This window comes from Heterocephalus glaber, unplaced genomic scaffold (assembly GCF_053883595.1).
Source record: "Heterocephalus glaber isolate CG9 unplaced genomic scaffold, H.glaber_assembly_v1.0 deba00000676, whole genome shotgun sequence".
NCBI lineage: Eukaryota > Metazoa > Chordata > Mammalia > Rodentia > Bathyergidae > Heterocephalus > Heterocephalus glaber.
Window position 1 is genome coordinate 6,147,822 of NW_028258156.1, and position 5,664 is coordinate 6,153,485.

Below are 5,664 nucleotides of genomic sequence, written 5' to 3' on the forward strand. Positions count from 1 at the left end.
TTGGTGAGGTCTGTTTCTATAGAACCTTTCTCATTTTCTCCACATTTCCAAATTTATTGGCATAAAATGGTCCCTCATATCCTACTATTATTGTTTAGTATTTCTGCTATCCATAGTGATATACCTTATTCATTTCTAATACTGATACTTTGTGACTTGTCCATTTTTTTCTTGATCTCTTTCTAGATGTCCATTAACATTGCTAATCTGTTCAAATAACAAATTTAACTTTCTAAATTTTCTTTATTTAATATTTATTTTCTAATTTAGTTATTTCTTCTCTTATTTTAAATATTTCCTGCTCTCTTTAGGTTTAGTTGCCATTCTTTTTCTAACTTCTTGACAATGATACTTTTCAGCCCCTCTTCTTTTTAAGATATTAACTTATTCTTGTAAATTCCTCCTCTCTCCAACTTCAGCTGCATCCCATAAGTTTTTTTAAAAAGAGGCATAAAGGGATTTATTTGGCAGAATTTTAAGAGTACACACTCAAAGAGTATAATGCAGGCTCTCAAGAGACAGTGGCATTATTTTCTAGAACTGGGAACATTTATATTTCTATTGAGAGGGGGTAAATCTGTTAAATTCGTCAGATTACAAGAAGCTCTGTCTTGGCCCTGGCTTATGGGAAACATAAAAAAGAATGACCCATCCACCAGAAGGATAACAGTTTAAAACAAATAAATAAATTGAATTTTCTCAATCTGCTCCTTTAGCTTAAGATTGGGTTTATGCTCTGTATCAACAAAGCAAGTTTATGGACTTGCCATATCCCTAAAGAATCTTGGGTATGATGGGTGTAGAAGGAAAGAGGCATATATTAACCTAGGGAATACTTACATTGATGGAGTTGAGTAACTTTGCGTCTCAGAAGTTGCAGTCTTCTTTAAAGTATAATTTTTCTAAAACTATTATTTTCCTTGTCTTCTTCCTATTTATCTTTATTTTTCTATCCTACCCACCCCCTGACTTTGATCTTTTATTCTTAAAAGATACAGAGGAGTCAAAAGTCTGTGTTCATATGGCTGCTTCAGACTAAGGAGAGACTCTGAGCCTGCCTAGCCAGGGATCAGAAGTCTCACTCTGACTGATCCAAAGGAGACAAAGGAAGCTGGGTTGTGTTGTTTGTTGAACCAGGATCCTTTGATAGTCAGTCATGGTTCTGATACCTCATTACCTCCTGCTGCTGACTTGCCAAGAGAAATGCCACCAGACAGGGTCCAAAGAGGTCCCCAAAGTGGATACTGACTCATCTCACCCAGGGGACACACTGAAGGTTAGAAAAAGAATTTTCAGGACACATAAGTAAGAGTCACAAAGGGATTTAATAGGCAAAATTTTTAAAGTACACACTCAGAGAAATAGAGTGTAAGCTCTCAAGAGAGAGGCTCATAAGTTTTATCTCACTTAAGTGAAAATATTTTCTAATTCACATTATGATTTCTTCTTTAACTCATGCATTCTAATTAGTATTGCACAATTCCCAAACAGTAATTTTCTAGTTTTATTTTTATTATATTTTCTTTAATTTCACTGTGATCATAGACCATCCTCTGTATGATTTTGATCTTTTGAAATTGAAATTTGTTTCATGGTCTTACATAATATTAATGTATTAAATGGTAAATTTTAGTAAATACATATATACTTCCTATTAGCCACAGCAACGTCATCATTCCTGAAACTCTCCACCCTGTTTCAGTGAAGTAGGGAACTCTTCCCCTCTTCACTCTACACCATATCCCTGGAAACAGGCTTACTGGGCTTAAAGAGTAAATGTGGGGTTTAAGGTTTCATGAAGTAGGAAGGTGGGATAATACAGTGAAGGGAAAGGAAATTTGATGGGATATTTGTCTCTTGGAAAGTCACGTTACCTTCTTCCAGTGGCCCCTTTCCTTCCCAAGATTTAAACCTGAGTCCTTGGACTGAACTCAGGAAAATCATAACCAGATGCTATGCTGTTCTCTCCAACTGCCCTTTTCCCCAACCTTGCTTCTCTATTTTTGAGGCCCATGTATTAAAGTATACTAATTACTCTGATTCTTGATAAGCCTGCCCTCCTGATCAGACCCACTTAGACCTAAACTATGGACCCACCCTATGCTGAGCACCTTTCTCCTGTACCACTCCATGCCTGGCTCCATCTGGACACTGAGATTTCATGGAAGGCACCACAGGTACCCTGTCTTCTGCCTTATGGTTCAGCCAGTGGAAGGTGCTGTGGGATGGAGGAAGAGAAAACAGGTCTTCATTTCCTCCAGTTTACTCCCTGCTAGGTCTCCATAAACAGGTACTCAGATTGGCACAGCATCTGTTAGGTGGCTCTCTTAGACTGCAGATATTTTCCCCAGCTTCTGGTGATGCCTCTCTTCCCTGTCCTTGCTTGGCTTGATGGCTAAGCTTGCTCCCTGTTGCTGGTCTTCAGGTGCTGCACCACCCTTCTTTCAATTACTCCTTCCTCATCTCTGTGGTCCGTCCCTATATTCTCTCCTCAGTTACCCAGGGAGGGTGCTCTGGGGTGCTGAGATCCTGATGAGTCTCCTGGCTACAACACTTGGTCTCAAGTTATAAATGTTCCATTTTATTTCTGTTTCTAGGAGGTATTGGTTGTGTCTTTGCAGTAAATGCTGCAGTAAAAAGGACAGCCATGGCTGATACCTTAGCTACCACCACACCACACATGGACATGAGGTCTCTGTACAGAGATTCCTGATTGAAACTCAGTGACAGCCATAAGGAGTTTTCTCTGTTCTATTGTTGTCTCTCTCCTGCATCGAATGCCACCACATAAAGGACAAATCAACTGTGCAGACCACAGACAGTAAATTAGGAAAGAGGAAAACTACAGACTATACTATTACCATAAAGGGGGACAGTTTACAGCCCAGGAAGGAGCCTGATCAGTATTGTGGAGACAACTTTATCTGAATCTAAGACTATGGAGAAGAGATCTTTCCAGGTTGAACAATAGAATGCAGTGGGCTTGAAATCCCAGTAAATGCTCATACTGCTCAGATAAACTTATTCCCGGTAGCCACTGCACATCATTCCCATCCTCATGCATTATTGACATTCCCACCGTACTAAATACAGGATGTTTCCACAGGAGTAGGAATATTTAAGGAAATACTACTGCTGCCCAGATAGTATTGTTAATGAAATCAAAAAAGTAATGTTCAAAGCACGGAAAATAAACACTTTCTTAGAGCAGTAGTCTTTATGAAATACAAGTGATATGGTGAGCTAGTGGTATAATGCCTGTTGCAGACATTTCTCTGCCTACTTGCAAACCCATCAACCACATTATGAGTGGCATTGTGGGCAATGCACAAAGGGATAATAACAATTAATTGAAGCCTACTGTGTATTAAGCATTGTAGTTGAACCTTTCCAATTCTAATAATAGCATTATGAGGTAGATGTTATTATTCTCATTTTACTGAAAGGGAAATATAAACTCAGAAACATAACAGAAATTGTCCAAGGTCACATAATAAGAGACAAGCAGACACTTAACTCAAGAGCCTTAAGCTGAAGTGACTGATTGGTTCTACTGGCTATGATGAGTAAGTAGGACTGAGTACATCTCTACATACATACACAAAGTGATATAGTCAGGATGAAATATGATTGAGTCAGTACACAGTCCAAACGGGTGGTGAATAAAATACATGTAAGATATATGTGACAGAGAGAGAGAGACAGAGAGACAGAGAGTAAAAGATGGAACAATATTTCAGAAATTAGAAAAACTGACCGGTCATATGACAGAGCATAGAAAAGGAATAAATTTGACAACTGCTAAGAAGGACCTTGGAAGACAAATTAATGAAACTAAGTCTGGAGGAAATATAAAATTTGAATAGCACCTATTAAAGAAAGTAGATTCCTAGCTTGAAAACCTACCTATATGACAACAGCAGGCTCATAAACATTTTAACTGATAAATTATATCAAACAATTAAAGCAGAAAAAAGAAGGAACACTTCTCCCCTCATTTTAGGAACTCAACATTGTGCTAATCCTAAAACTGGATAAAGGTAATAGAAGAAAAAAGTATGAACATAGATAGAAATCTGTTTAACAAAACAAACTATTGGAAGTCAGATCTGGCAGGATGTAGAAAGTGGTTTTGTTATAGGGATGGCAGTGTTGGTTCAGCATTGGAAGATCCACCCCCAAAAGTCATCATTTTAACAGAGGAAAGGAAAAAGCCATATGATCCTGTCACTAGTTGGAGAAAAAGTATTGGACTAAATTCTACAGCTGTTCATGGTAAAGCTATCAGGAGCCTAGAAGTAGAACAGAAGAACCTTCTCAACAGATTAAAGACATGTACTCCATACTTCCAGCGAGAACGCCTTATATGAACTGAGAAGACACAACGCTTTCTCCTTAAGGTGGGGAGCAAGGGCAGATATGCTTACTCTTTATCTGTCCATTAAACTTTGAAACCTAGTCCCCATCAAAATAGTCTGGCAATAAAATGACTCAACTAGGATAGGACTGGCACGGCAGAAGCAAAATCTTTATATGTAGATGAAATGATCATCTACAGAGAAAATACTAAGAAATCTCTAGGAGCCCCTAGAACTTGCACTTGAATTTAGCAGGATTAGAAAACACAAGGTATGTATAAAAATTCAAGTCTGTGTATACTTGCTATAAATGAAGAATTTGATATTGAAATTTAAAAATTATGTAGGAGTATAAAGGACCTAGAAAAGAGTTTTGTAATATGCTTTCTATATCCTTTTAAATTCTGTAAAATCTGTGGTAATGTCTCCTAGATCTTAATATTGTAATTTTAAAAATGCATAATTGATATTGTGTAACAGGAAGAAAAGGTCTAAAAGAGCAGGGGAATTGGAAGGGGTAGGGGAAGGGAAAAAAGAGAAAGGAAAAAATATGAGAAGAGAAAAAAATGGAAACTAGGTCTTTGCAAATAGGGAAGGGTGGAGGGGGTGAAGGGAGGGCAAGGGAAGGGGGAAAAATATAAAAACCAAGATACTCATGTAATGGTACAAGATCCCAATGATGAATGTAACTGTACTTTATACCAAAAATGTACCAATAAACTTAATGGGGAGCACATTCATCACACTGGGATCATCATGAGGCTGCTTAATTGGTAAACAGTCTTCCTTCTCTTCTTAGGTCCCATCAGCCCTGTGTGAGCTCTCCTTCCAGAAGGAAACGTCCTTTTGCTATGTTAAATAAATCTTGTCTTTTAAAATGAAAAAAAAAAAAGAAAAAGAAAAGGAAAGATATTTGGTTTGTGCAGTGTAAGGCACAGGGAAAGAGGACGTAACTAGAACCTCTGTAGTAAGTCCTAGTCTCCTGCGAGGCAGGGCAGCACAAGGCAAATTACCGGAAAGGTAGAAAAATGAGACTAAGAAGCTGAGCTTTGGGTCTGATCAGTGCTGCTCTGGGCGGCAAAAACTAAAGCCCCCAGCTTACCTCACCTTTTATTCAGTACTCAGTACATCGGGAGAAACAAATGTAACAAATGACTTGCAGAGAGTTCAGTACATCCCTATAAACAAGATGTAACAATCCAAGAACAATGAGGAACTGAGTAGATGTGTGTTCTTCCCAGGATGTCTTCAGCTGGTGTAATCTTGTCCTGGAGAATCACAGCATCACGGGATCATTGAGATCTCA